General features: G+C 42.1%; 1 protein-coding gene across 1 annotated transcript in view; it reads left to right on the top strand.

Moving 5' to 3' along the window:
• The window catches only part of LOC124711885, an 88,843-nt gene extending 77,077 nt beyond the window's left edge, over positions 1-11,766 (top strand). Inside the window, exon 2 of the mRNA XM_047242128.1 lies at positions 11,644-11,766. The gene's annotated coding sequence lies outside the window, so the exon portion shown is untranslated. The remainder of the gene's footprint in view (positions 1-11,643) is intronic.
• The last annotated feature ends 5,025 nt before the right edge of the window (positions 11,767-16,791 follow it).

Here is a 16,791-nt window from a genome sequence, read left to right as displayed (position 1 = left end):
ACTCCCTCACCCTAGAGTCAACTACTTGGTGGAGTGCTTGAAAAAGGAAGCAGAGCTCACAAATTGCATGTACATGAAATTGGAAATGAATCTTGAAGGTAAGAAGAGGAAGAAGAAGTACTTGAAGCTGGACAACAGGATAGAGAGAATCGTAAAGAATTATGAAGAGAATGGCATCATTACGCCTTGCTTGGAAGCCATTGCCCATAATCAGAAACTGGACTAAAATACGTTAAAATAATATATTAAAAAACTATGAAGGCCACTGAGTCCCTGCAGATTACTGAGATAAAATTATTAAAGCATTAAAGTAGTATTATCGGAGCTAATATTAAGTTGTAATTTTAAATAGAGTGTACATTAGTTCAGCGTGTTTAGGCTGATTTTACACACCCCGGAATGGTAAAGGGTCAATTATCATTTTGACGATCCAAAGCCTGTGCAAAGTGTGATGCGAATCAGCCTTTAATGAAAAAATTAAAAAGTGTTTCAAGCCTCACAAAAGTATCCCTATTGTTATCACGTTAAGATAACTTTTTTTCTACCTTCCAATATTATGGCCATACTATTAAATAATTGCGAGTTCTAAAATTATTTTCTGAAGCTTCAGAGTCGCAACTATCACCTAAAATATCATGGTTTGTTAAACTGATAGTATACGCTTTTGTAAAAGAAAATGGGAACTGAACCTTTGAATTGCACCTAAAATTGATGTCCCAAAACTGATCTGATGCTAAGGTTGACGATTTTGGCAACCCTATAAATTTTTTTATTTTAGTTTAGTTGCAAACATTTATAGTAGATGTAAATCTGCTTAAGTACATTTAGATATAGTCCTTTAAAAATTAAAATTTCTTACTAAATTGTTGATTATCTTTAAATAGGTCAGTAAAAGCAAGGAGCTTACTACTGAAAATTAATTCTTACTAAAGAACATCAGAAACAAATGTATTAGACCTACTTTTCTTATACATTAGAAACTTTTTGAAAAGATATTTGATCGTTTCCTCTGTCACTGACAGTGTAATTTCAGTTGCTTTGCAACACCAGGGATATCTACTTCTAAATTATGTTTGCAGCTGTTCTCATTTCGAATTCTGGTATATTTGTTTCGTCTTCTTTGGTGAAGGAATTTCGGAAAATGCATTTAGTAACTCCACTTTAGTGGCACTGTCAACAGTAACATTACCGCTGTCGCGTGGTAAAGGTACTTACTAAAACTTTCCGTTGGTTTACTTAACATGGGACCAGAATCTCTTTGGCTTTTCCGCCACATTTCTAGAGCGAGTTTCGTTGTGGGGCTATTAAATGCATCCCGCATTGAAATCCGCAACAAATTTCGAGCCTCAGTAAAACTTCACCAATCTTGGAGATTTTGAGTTCGTCTAAATTATACGTGCCTTTTGAGGTGCTCCTGCAGCAGTTTTCTGTCCTATTTTGTGTACCATGGGGGATCAGTTCCGTCTCTTATTAATTTATTTGGTATGAATATCTCGAGTGCTGTTGATACTATTTCTTTGAACTTAAGCCACATTTGGTCTTCATTTACATAATTTGGAAGGATTGGAGACTATCTCTTAGAGAGATGTCAACCGAATTTTTAGCTGCTTGTATTAATAGATATATTTCGCGTTTAGTTTTGGTGAATTTCTTTGTTACGGAATTGAGCCTCGCTATGACTGCGTGTTCACTAATCCCTGTATCTGTCGTGATGCTCAGGATTATTTGCGGCTAAGAGGTCAAGTGTGTTTTAGTAACCATTTACAATTTCAATGGCCTCGTCAACTAAATGTAAAAAAATAATTTAAAAATAGCATTTAGGACAATTACTGAAGTTGTTTCTATTTACAATAGGATATGAAAATGTATTTTTGTCAACATACGGAAGGTAGATTGAAGTCACTGCCAAGGGTACGTATTTACGATGATACTCAAGTTTTTTTGGAACTGTTCAGCAACTGTTTCACCTGAGACAGGGAGTCGGTAAAACGAGCCAGTTATTAATTTATTCCGGTTGTCGAATATAACCTCTGCCCAAACTAAGTCACAGGAACTATCTGATTCAATGTTGATTGTGAGCTTGAACACATATTACATTATTTTTCCTTAAGTTGTCCTTCTTGTTTGTGTTGTAGTGCAGATAATTACAATTACGGCTTTTCCCTCCAGAACCCAGAATTATTTCTCTGTGACCCTGTAAATACCAGAGCTAAACAACGTAGAACAACAACGTACGTTACAAGCGTAGCATTCTGTATTACTTCATTTCCTTATTTCTAACGTTTTAAAATTGTACATCGACTTTAGATGACATGTGAATCATAGATTTTCTTATCTCTATTTAGAGAACGCGTTTTCAGTTATGTTTTGAACATTGTCTCGCCACACTTTATTAACTAATGTGGAGTATGTCGTTCTTCTTTTCAAACATTCACAAACTCATTTATTCTTTCCTTATTGTCTTCTGGGTATGCAGTTGTAGTAATTAAAGTAGGCACAAATGCAGTGATCAAAAAGAAACGATTAGCGTACATTCGCATTCTCTTTACATAGTTCCTTTCTTGCTGCTCCCATGGCGATGGACTGTTTCTATCGCAATCAGTAAGCGTGAAAGGAAGCTACCGTACAGACAGAGGGATCTATATTTATACTTGGCAGAACTAATTACATACTGATATAATCGTCGGTATTTCTTCCGTTTCCTAAAAATTATAAATATTTCGATTTCGGAAAAGAAGCTCTGTATTTCGCCAAGATGAAGAAGAAGGCCCCTTACGTGCTGGTTGCATCGCGTAAGATGTGGAGACGGCGGTTTGAAAGCGGACAGAAGAAGTACGAGGAATAGCGTCCTTTACCTGAGGGATCGCTACTCAAACTACCTGGCGAAGGGGCAAGTGTGGCAAATGTCCGGCGTGGCAAATGTCCGGCATTCGTTGGCAGGCGCTGCTGCCGGCTGGGAGAGGGCGCTGACCTCCGCGATCCTCGGCCGCCGCCGGCGGGGGAGGGGCTGCCCCACCCTCCATTGTACTTTCGCCCTCTGAGTCGGAGCTCAGCTGGCGTTCCTCTCCCACGCTCCCTGCGCCGGCCGCGGCCAGAGCAGGGGCGGGGGCAGCCGGCGGGCTTTCCGTGGCGGCGGCTAACGGTGCAGCCGCTTCCGCTGTGGCCGCCTCGTGAGCACCGGCAGCGTCGCGCGTTTACCGCTCCCGCGTGGCTGGCAGTGGCGTTTCCTTGCGGTGCCTCCGCGGCTTCTGTGAGCGGCAATTGCGCCGGACGTCTGCTCCTCGGACAGTTGGCTGCTCAAGTGCTCCGTGGAGCTGCAGATTGAGTATTTTTGTGGTTGGCCGTTGTACTGCACAACCCCCCTATGTCGACCGATCATCACAAAGGAGGGCGCGTTCTTTTACGGCATCATCGTCACGTCACTGGTCTGATGCCTGAGTCCACCTTGTACCAGTGTCCAGTATCCCAGAACTCTCGGTTCACTGACAGTAGTTCCCCACAAAGACGCAAATAACGTCCCACTTCGTCGTCGGGTACTTCAACGGGCAGATTATACAACATTAACCTCTTCAGTCCCGAAGATAAACAAAGAATGGAAAAATATTTCAGTCACTTTTTTTTGGTGCTGTTGATCTCAAAGTATCTTAAAAAACTAATTTAGAAATTTTATTTTAAATAATGTTTGTATAATTGAATTTACACATATGTGTACGCTAGGTCTTAACAGAGAAAAAAATGCCGATCTCGTAGTATTTTCATAGTTTTATTTACAATGAAAAATGTTCACATTACTTCTCATTTTTATGTACACATTACATGTATGAACACATTACTTCTCATGTTTATGGAATTTAGCAAACAATTGTTTTTTAATACGCACAAATAAACTTTGCACTTTTCACACATTATGCGAGAACCTGACTTGCACCCTGGTAACCGATACCTTGAGGCAAAAATACTCTCGCTGTATTCAGGAAGGTGGCGAACCCTGTCACATTCGCTTTCTCTAGTTGCCTTTGGCACAATTCATCTTCGTTTTGTGTGGTTTGATGCTCCTCATCTTCATCATAACTGCTGACATTCTCCTGTGTTACACTCGGAGAAATTTCCTTCGACAGTTCCAGTGAGTGCTACAATTTTTGAAGACTTCACCAAGCCGCGGGCCAAGTGAATTCTGAAGTTAATGAGAGACATCCACTTTTGTTTTGGTGTCCCTTCTTTTTGACAACACCTTTTGTACATAATCCATGAATTAACAGTGGCACACCAATACGTTCAGGCGTAGTTAGAAGTTCATCAACAGTATCCTCGTCTTCACCTGACAAGGTACTCAAGTCACTTATCTCAAGTAATTTCATAATATAATCGTCTGTCAGAGCTGAGAAGCGAAAATGAAATAAAGTGAACGTAGCAGTTGAAGTAACTGAATAAAGAATTGAAAGTGAACCTAATAACAAAATTAAAAATTTTAGAGCTTTTACTGAGATTATTACCAAGGACCTATAGATTACATGTCCATCATGCTTCCCGTAACACCTAAAACGACTTTGCTCCTACTCTACCGTATTAGTACATAAACTCCTATATTTTAATTTAGATAAAGATTTAAATTCCGATTTCGCAGTGAGACCAGTCTTAGCATCAGTACCACTACATGCTGTGAGCTAAGACCAGATGCACACAAATGTGTACTTCAAACTCAACAGTCGATGTTTGAAAAACTATCGTTTTAATTGCATGCACAAATCATTTCCTTGATGTCTTGTTTGGAGTAAGACACGATAAAAACAGCAATACAATTAAAAAACGAATATTGAAACTGAATTTACCTTTCTCGCTTGTCGCAGATGACGCTATCCTTAAGATCGGAATTTTCACGATGCGAGAAAACCTGCTAAAACTGACTTGCGCGCGACCTAGTGGCAAAAACAGAAACCGCAAGATATACACAGTGGTGCATATCAGGTCTTAATTCGGGAAAACGACACTTGGCAGGATGACACTACGAAGACCTGATGTGCACGTGTGTGTACGTCGGGACCTTGAAGAGGTTAAGTGCCGCACTCCGTATCCGGCGAAGGAGATTTTTACAACACTCACAGCGCCGTCTCTATGTTTAGATTTTCGTATTCCCCCATGTGTGGTGACGAGAGTCTCACACCGTTTCAGTCTGTAGCCTTAAAAACAGGTTGTACACAGTAAAATCGAGCATGAGTCCTTCTAGTTCCTCCTCCTCTACAGGGTGTTACGAAAAGGTACGGCCAAACTTTCAGGAAACACAAATAAAGAAAAGGTGTTATGTGGACATGTGTCCGGAAACGCTTAATTTCCATGTTAGAGCTCATTTTAGATTCGTCAGTATGCACTGTACTTCCTCGATTCACCGCCAGTTTCCCCAATTGAAGGAAGGTAATGTTGACTCGGTGCTTGTGTTGACATGCGACTCATTGCTCTACAGTACTAGCGTCAAGCACATCAGTAAGTGGCATCAACAGGTTAGTGTTCATCACGAACGTGGTTTTGCAGTCAGTGCAATGTTTAAAATGCGAAGTTGGCAGATGCCCGTTTGATGTATGGATTAGCACGGGGCAATAGCCGTGGCGCGGTACGCTTGTACCGAGACAGATTTCCAGGACGAAGGTGTCGCGACAGGAAGACGTTCGAAGCAATTGATCGCCTTCTTAGGGAGCACGGAACATTCCAGCCTATGACTCGCGACTGGGGAAGACCTAGAACGACGAGGACACCTGTAATGGACGAGGCAATTCTTCGTGCAGTTGATGATAACCCTAATGTCAGCTTCAGAGAAGTTGCTGCTGTACAAGATAACGTTGACCACGCCACTGTATGGAGAGTGCTACGGGAGAACCAGTTGTTTCCGTACCAAGTACAGCGTGTGCAGCCACTATCAACAGCTGATTGGCCTCCACGGGTACACTTCTGCGAATGGTTCATCCAACAATGTGTCGATCCTCATTTCAGTGCAAATGTTCTCTTTACGGATGAGGCTTCATTCCAACGTCAACGTGATCAAATTGTAAATTTTCACAATCAACATGTGTGGGCTGACGAGAATCCACACGAAATTGTGCAATCACCTCATCAACACAGATTTTCTGTGAACGTTTGGGCAGGCGTTGTTGGTGACGCCTTGATTGGGCCCCATCTTCTTGCACCTACGCTCAATGGAGCACGTTATCACGATTTCATACGGGATACTCTACCTGTGCTGCTAGAACATGTGCCTTTACATGTACGACACAACATGTGGTTCATGCACGATGGAGCTCCTGCACATTTCAGTCGAAGTGTTCGTACGCTTCTCGACAACAGATTCGGTGACCGATGGATTGGTAGAGGCGGACCAATTCCATGGCCTCCACGCTCTCCTGACCTCAACCCTCTTGACTTTCATTTATGGGGGCATTTCAAAGCTCTTGTCTACGCAACCCCGATACCAAATGTAGAGACTCTTCGTGCTCGTATTGTGGACGGCTGTGATACAATACGCCATTCTCCCGGGCTGCATCAGCGCATCAGGGATTCCAAGCGACGGAGGGTGGATGCATGTATCCTCGCTAACGGAGGACATTTTGAACATTTCCTGTAACCAAGTGCTTGAAGCCACGCTGGTACGTTCTGTTGCTGCGTGTTTCTATTCCATGATTAATGTGAATTTTGTAACACCCTGTAAACGCAATTCGTTGAACATCCACTCTTCAATATCAAAGTCTGTTGGCCTGACGTGTTCACGTCCGAGTTGCACTTGAGAGGTCGTGTTCGAACGGTAGTCATGGTGACTTACCGGATCGTTAAGTTGAAAGTTAAAGCCTGTAGCTACGGCTGGTGCGGCGCGGGAGCCGGCAGGCGCGGTGGAATGCCGGGCGGCGACGGCTTGGAGTCCGGTGGTCCTCGCCTTCCCGCGGCGCACAGTGGGCAGCTGGAGCCTCGGGGCGGGGTGCGCGCCCGGCGACGGCGCGGCGTCCCAGAGGCGTACGCAGGACCTCTCCGACGCACACAGCCACTAACTGTAACGCTACCGATACACCATACCTAGCTATTAGCTTCGGATAGCAAACAGTGTATTTCTGTGTGCATTGACGGTAGTTAGTCATGTAATCAGTCATTCTTCCGCATTTATTGGCTGTTAAAAGTCTTGATCATGTAAAAAACATTCGTATGTTATTTATTGATGACATAGTCGAATGCTCCTCTGCTCATTCACGTGTGTTCGAAGAATTTGTCTGGTGATCTTCGTAGTTGATGATATTTATGAAATTATCCATCGAGATTTCTCCCTTTGTAAATTTCATGCACAGCATTCCTTTTCCCTTTATTTTCTTCAGTAAACCTATGAGGTTAATCCCAAAAGTAACTTCTCCTGTTTTTTTATAAGTACATAGACCTGTTTATTTCTAAAATGGTTTACATCAGTTTACAGCTTGAACATTTAGCTATTTTTCGACATAATCACCATATATCTCGATGCATTTTTGTAAACTCTGTGGCAGTTTTTGTATGCCCATGTCACACCAGCTCGCCGCCATGCTGTTTGGAAAGTTATGAACCCTCTTCTTTCATCTCATCGTCGGAGCTGAATCGCTGGGACCACAATTAACGCTGACAGCTACTGTGAGACTCTGAAAAAACTCAAACGGGCAACACATTCTCCATGACAACGCTCGCCCACACATCGCTCGGCAAACCGTTGTTCTCCTGCAACAGTTTCAGTGGAACAAATCACCCACCCGCCCTATAGTCCTGAATTGGCTCCCCTATTCCCTAGGTTAAAAGAACATTTGGCCCGAAAGCGATTCAACTCCGACGACGAGGTGGCAGCGTAGTTTTGTAGCCTTACTCTCCAGCTACACTATGCTACAGTTTAGGGGCACCGTTTTATAGAAACAGGCAGTTGGCTCTAAGCAGCCATCTTGTAGCGCGACATGGTCATTCGCTGCAGAACACCCGAGCTTTTCGCCCGATGCTGCTGCTTGTCGCTGATGTGTCGCGTATCCAGAAGTCGCTCGCTGTCGGTCGCTTCTGTCGCTCACGTAGCACACGACCACAGTGGGCAAGTGTAAAGTACTGTGACTAAAATTAACACGTGTTGTACATCAGGGTTAAACTGTTTTGTACCGAGAAGTCATTTCCTATGTATTTAAACTTATTGTATTTGCAAACATCTAAAACGCAGAGTGGCTACAGGCCCGTTAAACTGTCTGTTGTGTGGCTGTAGCAGTAGCCTAATGGTTGTTGTTCCTTATAGTTTTCAAGTTAAACATTTGGGGCTGATATAGTTCGGTGAACTACTTTAGCAAAGAAAACTTTGTATTTGTGGTATTGGTTGGTATGTGAGTGGGTAGAGCCACCAGCTTTTTATTTTTTTATTCTTACGGCCACTTTTAACATTTCCTAGCAATACTGCTGCCATATGCGTTTATTTAGAGTAATTTATACTTCTGGGTTTCAATTGTTATCACTAAATACTTTCAAAACCAAGTGTTATGACGCAGGATAGGGGAGCTTATGCATTGACAAGTCGTAGTCATATGTTGGATTAAGTATCAAGAGTGTAGCGCCCATATTATTTCATGCTCCTGGCTGGACTTATAACACGAGTTAACGCAAGTTTGTTTTCATGTATGGCGTCGATCGAGGCTTTTATTTGAGGATGTCCCGCTAGACGATTAGCTTCATTAGAGCTTTGAACTGGAACTTCCAAGCACCTGTAATTGCTCAGGAAAATTGTTAACCCGCTTACTTTAGTGGAGGCTAGAGCCGTGAAGTTGTTTTAAAAAATACTTTGTGTTACGTGTGGCCAACGGCTGGATTTAAAAAAAAATTTAATGTCTACCTAGAGTTAAAACGGCTAATTCCGATTTGAAGTGGTAAATTCATTGCAGAAATTTAAAACGGCTAAGCGCCGAGTTAAACTTAAAATATAATATGTTTTTATAAGATGCTCGAATAGTTTGAAAATTTAAACGGCTAGTGCCGACTCAACTTGTGAGTTCAAAGGCGGTTAAGCACCGACTTAAACGACATGTTTTCTATGTTTGCGCCATCTTTGGACCATTGATAAATTTATTTTGTATTGTACATAGTGTGCAATTTAATTGGCTACTGTCGATTCAAGTAAGAAAGTCGAATTAGGTATTTTAAAGCGGCTACACACCGATTAAAATTTTAGTATTTTGAGCGTTGTGTATCATGCGTAGACGGTTAGACCCTTTGCTGATTTGAATTATTCTATGGCTTATGTGGTTATTCCCATAGAGCGGCTAGTGCCAATTGGAACCTAGAATCATAAACGATCCTTTTAGGTGAGACTGCTGGGATATGTGGGGAAGATTGAGGTCTTATTGTCCCGTAATTATTTCGTAACGAAAGGCCATTTGAATCTGGATTGCTTTTTAGCTTGTGTCGTTTGCTCTTAAGTCGGCGTAGACCGTTTGAAACTTAAGAACCCTGACTGATCGGGCCTCGTTGAATTATGTGTTATTATGCAATGTGCCTAACGCCAACTGACATAGAATATGTTTCAGGCACTATAATAAAATCCTCAAGAATGGCTGGCTGTTATGCGCCTAGCCACAAAGAATATGATCCTAGTCCGTCCTGACCACAGTTCATTCCAACGTCGTTGATGACATCTGTTGTGAATGGAATGAAAATTAGATCAAATAATGTTGGTCACATACTAAACATATACACAAGGTGCCATAAATATTTGTGTGGTGCTTCGTAGTTTAACACGTTCCATTTCCGTCGTAGTATATAAGAGTAAAATGTGTCTCCTACAGTGTGTCGTCTGACAGGGCAGCACAAAGCGAGACCACTCACTAACTTGAATGGATGGACGAGTTGTGCAATGGGGAAAGCATTCCTCGCAAGATGGATTTTATTATTTTGCGACGTAACAAGTGTTTTTTTTTCAAAAAGGAAGAACTGACTTTCATCTGTCCTCATAGAAACCTCCCTGCCTCTTTCCCCCTTTCTCTTTTTTACTCTTGATCTTTCTGTCTTTCTCTCTCTCTTCTTCTTCAGTCTACAATTTGCTGTTTGATTGACCATTCAGCAGAAAATTGTAGATTTAAAGGTCTCTTCTTCCGTTTGCACTTCCCATATTTAGTGAGGCACACCCTCAGCTTAATTAATTTGTTGTTTCCTTGTTGTTTCAACAACAACACACGTGAGGAAGGCTGACGTCTCGTTTCCACGTTGCAGTGGAAGAATTCTGATGATTAATCAGAAAAACTCATGTACTGTAAAAAGTGTGAGCCATCAAACATAAATACATGTATCGTGTTTAACTAATAAGTGGCAGACAAGTTTTTTATGTGACAATAAATATCAGTCTGCAACCACAAACTCCTGTATCATGATAATTGCTACGTTTCACGCACGCCTCCTTAAACTGTCCAGCTGAGATTAAATGTCAGAGCACACATAAACCCGGTGCCATAACCGAGGTCACTAACGCATGCCTGCTCCGCAGTGGGGTAAGCTTGTTCTAATCCTGCTGGTGGATGAAATTTTCACTGCCAATATTTGCCCGGGAAGGGCAGGAGGGGTGCTAGCCTAAGGTCTATAATAACCAGTTATTGCGCCATTATCGTGGATTAATTTCAGATCTTTCCCAAATGTGTCATGAAGTGAGGGCATGCGACACGTTTCTTTCTTTTTCACTTTGTTAGCTTTTGGGGCGAGTTCATCCACTCACCTGAATAATTAATGTCAATTACCACAGTAAAAATATAACGACAACACTACACCCAGTCTTCAAGCAGAGAAAATCTTCGACCAGGCCGGGAATCGAACCCGGACCCCTTCGCGTAGTTTGGGGACGTTAAACTCAGAGGTGCTATTCGAGAGGAGCAGGTGATGTGCCGGACGGCAGCGCGTTTCCCCCTCTCCTTCCTTTCGTCATCATCCAACACGAAAATCACACTATATTACACACACACACACACACACACACACACACACACCACAAATCATTATAGTCATCAACACTTTAGCAGATACACTTACATACACAGCTCATATTTCGGGACGGAATGGTGTCTTCGGGCGCGTAGACTAGGGAAAACATTTCCTATTACGAAGCTGAACCTGCCTTTTGCGGTCTGGGAGCCATTAATGCCATACGACTTTACTTTACGTTTGTACCCCACATATGGTAAAAGATTCACTGATGGGATATGATAACGTTATAATTGCTTTTTTCTTTTTAGCGTCAATTGCTGACCCACGCGCCGCTTTCCAGGAGGGATTAATTTAAAAAGACTCAGCTTTTGTAGTCGACTTGAAGACACCGTTCACCGAATCATCACTCTACACTTACGCTCACGTAGGGAAATTCATTACTTTTTATTATTACTGTCGCAATTCACTCCTATTCATAAGCAGTGTCATTCTTTCTTCTTCTCATGTTTTTGAAATCAGATAGATTTTCTTAATTGTCATGGGTAAAGTGTGTGTTTTATAGATCATGAGTTTCATTATTTTTCACTTCGAGTGTAGCGTTTCTGTAACTGATTCTGGTAAACAACGGCTCGATTTTCATTTGGTAAACGTTAAATATTTGCGTTACTGTTCATTTACAAAGAACTTGCAATAATTTAGTTAACCCATTTTCAGTACAGGAAGCAGGCGATGAGTTGGAGTGGCATGAGGCATCACGAATCGGCTGGAGGATCACTCGCTCTGGTCTCAAGTGTACAACACGGGTCAACTGTCACGGAAAAATTGTATGGTGGAAACAGACATCCCGTTGCAGAGATAATAATGGATGAAATAAAGGTTATTATTACAAAAACAGAATTTTTTCCTTAGAGGGCAAACATAGATGATATAAGAAATATACACTAAATTAGGAGATTCACGTGGTATTGTTATTGATATGGGGACATCGTTTCCGAGTTCATTTTATATAAAATCTAAACTCCATCCGAACAGGCCTTGGAATGCCCAACGGTACTGACCGGCCGCCGCGTCACCCTCAGACCATAGGCGTCACTGGATGCGGATATGGAGGGGCATGTGGTCAGCACACCGCTCTCCCGGCCGTATGTCAGTTTACAAGACCGGAGGCGCTACTTCTCAATCAAGTAGCTCCACAATTTGCCTCACAAGGGCTGAGTGCACCCCACTTGCCACAGCGGTCGGCAGAACGGATGGTCACCCATCCAAGTGTAGCCCAGCCCGACAGCATTTTACTTCGATGATCTAACGGGAACCGGTGTTACTGCCAGGTGCCGGGGCTAGCAGTGTATTTAACACTAAATTCTTCTAGAATCTTCATATATAAATGATGCTTTAAGCCCCCCCCCCCCCCTATTCTAACTCAGACTTTTGCTGTTGCACATGGATTAAAAAGAAACGCGAACTGACTGTAATCGACCCTGCAAGTGGAGTAGAAAAGAGTTTGGCACCTGCAATAATTTAATTTGAAAAATAAGTTAAATAGAGGGGAAGTTTCATTTATGTAGTGAGAAATTAAAGGGTTGCTCCACTGTTTAACAGAATGACAGTTCTGGCCAAAATAACAATATGATTTATTATGACTAAACTCAAAATAATAAACAAAATCCCTAATCTGCTGGTGCTGCAGACATACATTACCAAGCTGTCTTCTTAACTGCAAGAACACGATCTGGCGTACCGGAGGCGATGGCTGGTTGCTTCAATGTCCTGTTGTGGTGATGATAATGTCGCGAGTATAGCCCGAAACAAATTATCCTGGTCTGGTTGTCCCAGACTAAAGACTTCCTAGCAATACAAATGCGCCTCTGAGGGAGACGAAGAAGACTCGCCACACAATCACTGACCGTACAGTGATTGATTTTAACAGAGAAGTCACACAGTAACTCCGGTAGAGTCAACTTAAGCCAAATCTGTTCAAGACAGACAAGATAGGCCGCTAGTACGCAGATCACTCAATTGCCAACTGTACTCGGAAAGTTACGTTGAAGTCGAAACTTCAGTAACTACGTCAGACAGTTTCAATTAAATAAAAGTATATTAGACAGCCAACGGAAGGCAGGCTGTCCAGAGCAGCGGGACCTCAGACTTGTAACCTACTCTGACCGAAATGCGAGAGCCGACTCTCACAAGGGCACCCGTACAAACCGAACACAGAACATTCCCGCCCCCAGAGACAGTGGCCGTCGTTAAACGTTCCAATCAGCAACTCGAAAACAGGCGGAAAATTCCTCTCTATTGCTGAAGCAACTAGCCCACCAATGGAGATTCTTGGGGCCAATTTCTGCGCCGATTTTGCTACGTCACGGAGCTGTGGCCTGAGCAAGCCAATCACAGTCATGATTTTGCAGAAAGCGCGGGAATTTTCCTGTCACAACTGCCTAGGTACACAAGTCATTCCCACGCCTCGCTGGTAGCCCGCCAGAAAGTGTTTTCGCTAAGTTTCTGCGAAGTAACGGAACCTCTAGCCCAGCCACTACTTCAGGCCCCTGCGAGCGTGTCTCCGCCACTATTCTACAATGTCGGCGTCTGGAAAGCATTCACTCGACTCCCTCACACCTGTCGGCTTAACCCTTTCAAACTCAACAGAACTCGCCTGTCACCGGACCACCCGGGTGACGAGAGACGCTGCGTGGGAAGTCCGCGTGTGAAGGGATAGCAACTTTTCACCGCATGCACTTAGAGAGGAAAATCGAATTACTCAGACTAAGATAGAAATATGAGAGGGGGCTCATTCCACCTCTCATTACCACTGCAGCAAGGCCGTTGGTATTTTATATAACAACCTTTTGTTTTATTTTGTAGCGGAATTCGTTAGTTTCTTATTTATTACACACTGCGATGTGTGTTGAATCAGTCTGTCCCGTCACTAAGGTTCAGAACAGACACAATAAGCGTCCTTTGTAGATTTATTTTCGCATCAACTCTGATCCAGCCGTTTGAACGTCTTTTAGCGACAAGCAAGTACCTCTAGCGGTGCCGTGACTGTCACCGGGTAGGTGCGCGGCTAGGGCTCTCAGCTGACGCTGCGGTACAGTACGGTTGCTACTGCGTTCGTTGTGTGTTTGGTGGGATGCCTGCTTAATCAACTCAACGACGTCTTTCTTCTGCACACCAAACCACGCCCAGCTAGCGACTCACGGGACTGAACCCAGGTAAGTGAAGTTTTCACCTCTTTGGGGCTTTTGCAACAGCTAAATTGTCTGGTTGCACTATGCACACATGACAGACCCAGGAATTTACTCAAATGTTGCCCAGTAGGCTAAAACTTTTTTTATTCCAGTCACAAACGTTTAATTGCTTTATAGGTGCATGGACAAATTTCACAATAACTTTGACACTCGTTTTCACTCTAGAGTGTGCAGAGAAAACCAGATTTCAGGCAATCCCTCTCACCACGGACAACGCAGTGCCGATGGACTTCACTTAACAAAGCAGCGGCATTTGCGTAGACTTGTCAGTACTAACAGCCCAGCAACACTGCGTGAAATAACCACGGCAATCGATATGGTACGTACAGCCATCACTTAACGACCGTGAGCAGCGATATTTAAAATTTACGTTTTTATAACATTTACATAATGTAGAGGGTAACTGAGAATTTTTTTTGTTGAACATTAAAGTTATTGTTTTATTTTGTGATCTCACAACTTAATTAGACTAGGAAAAGAAAAGAATGACTAAGAAAAAATCTCTTGTCTTTTCATCACATTGTAATAACAGGTTTTTCTTTTTTTTTTTTTTTTTAACCAGGATGGGGAGTAATGAAAAATGGCAGCCAATACACACACCCATGATGAGATTTTGTATCTGTATCAAGTCCTGCAGGCTCTTCTCCGCATGTGTTTTCTCATACTTTTATTATGTCATGTGGGGGGATCATGCTGGGAACAGTACTGGTTGATTTTTTTTCGCCTCATTTCTATTATGTCAGATATTAAGTATCCCCTGTGCTTTAACCACCTATCCTTAATATGGATTTGAGTGTAATTGAAAACGCATAAACATTAGATGTGTTATGAAGCATCTCCTACATCAAAAGTACTAGACGCAGAAATTGAGTCCATTGGGCACAATACCATTACGTGTTTACATTAACTGCCACACAGAATGTACTACGCAAGTGGAAACAAACTGTTGACAGATGGCAGTAAGTCTTTAATTACTACTGAGTCAGCAGAAATAGAGAAGTAATATTTGTAACTGTATTAGTACACACGTAGGCCACACATAATACAACTACATATGTGAACTGAAAAATATGAATTTTAGCTTTACAAAGAAACACAAGCTTTAAAACTGAATACAAATTTTAGTCCAGATCATTATATATTTTGCTGTGTGTGTTGATACACTCCTTCACACTAGAAAACGTATAAAATCCTCAAGCATAAAAAATAATTAGTTACGTGTGTCACTTAACACAGCTGTACTTCATAACAGTGTTTAATATTTTGGGGCAGAGCATGCAGAGCAGAGGTACTGCTGGCCATAACATGGAAAGATATCAGACACATTTTCAGACACAATATCTTCATCAGACTGATGCTGGCTTTCTACAGTTGTCTCTGTTGAGGGATTATACATTTACTTTCTTGAATGGGAGGCTGACAGAACAGATTAATTTTTCTTCCTTTAACCTTTGGAACTGTAAAGAAAAAGGTGATGGTGTGGCAATGGACTTCCATTTCTATTACCATCAATCGTCACATTAACCTTCTGGTCATCAGCGAAGTTTTTCTATAATACAGAAGCATAAGAAGAGAATCATATCTTCATATCCTAACAGCAGGTATAAGCACAACTACAGCAAAGAGAGAAAAAGATAACAAGAGAACATCTGAAAAACTGTTGTGTTTCCAGCCCTGAAGACAGTAGCAATAAACTGATGAACACATAGTAAAAACACCTGGAATCACTAACAGTAGGTAAATCAAAACGCATCTACGTATGGAAATATTTGGGCAGTCGAGTTTACTGAATCAAATCGAGTGAGCCGGGTTAGAGCATCTGGAGCATACGATTGCAAGTGGGAATCCACACCTTTAAGACATTAGTGTAAAGGCACACACGTAACTGTCTTATTGAATCGCGCGTGTACTAACAATGCGTGTTGAGGAGTGTAAATAGGAAGTTCTTTATCATATGTGACTGTATTTTATGTAAACTAACCAATGAGCAATCCGGCCGCTTTGGTCGAGCGGATCTAGGCTCTTCAGTCCGGAACCGCGCTGCTGCTACGGTCGCAGGATCGACAACTATTATAACAACTAAAAATTAAAAAGTCATGAGGTATTTTCAAAAGATGCAGAGCTGTATGAAGGTCCTGCTACGGTCGCAGGATCGACAACTATTATAACAACTAAAAATTAAAAAGTGATGAGGTATTTTCAAAAGATGCAGAGCTGTATGAAGGTCCTTGTTTGGCAACTATTCGTTTCACGTTTAATGTTAACGCATCTTCAGGTTTACCTGTCAACAATGCAAATCGCTGTGTGAAATTTTTGCAATGGTAGAAATACGGAACCATTGTGTTGGCATTCAACGAAACAACAGCAAGTAATCCACGTCTGTTGTTAATAACCAACTTCATAAAGGTACGGAGCCTTTCAAAATGCCTCATCATCCATTGGATTTTAATTTGACGTAATTATTTACGGTAATTTTATTGGTTATTCACTGCTGAGTGTTGTCATTGATATTATCAATGTCTCTGAGCTGTGGTTGCCCTCCGCAGAGAGTTGTTGTATGAATTAAGACTTTGACTACTGGGAATTTCAACCGCATTATGAATGATGGTGTAGA

The sequence above is a fragment of the Schistocerca piceifrons genome, chromosome 8 (assembly GCF_021461385.2).
Source record: "Schistocerca piceifrons isolate TAMUIC-IGC-003096 chromosome 8, iqSchPice1.1, whole genome shotgun sequence".
NCBI classification, from domain to species: Eukaryota; Metazoa; Arthropoda; class Insecta; order Orthoptera; family Acrididae; genus Schistocerca; species Schistocerca piceifrons.
This window is presented reverse-complemented; position numbering and strand designations above follow the sequence as displayed.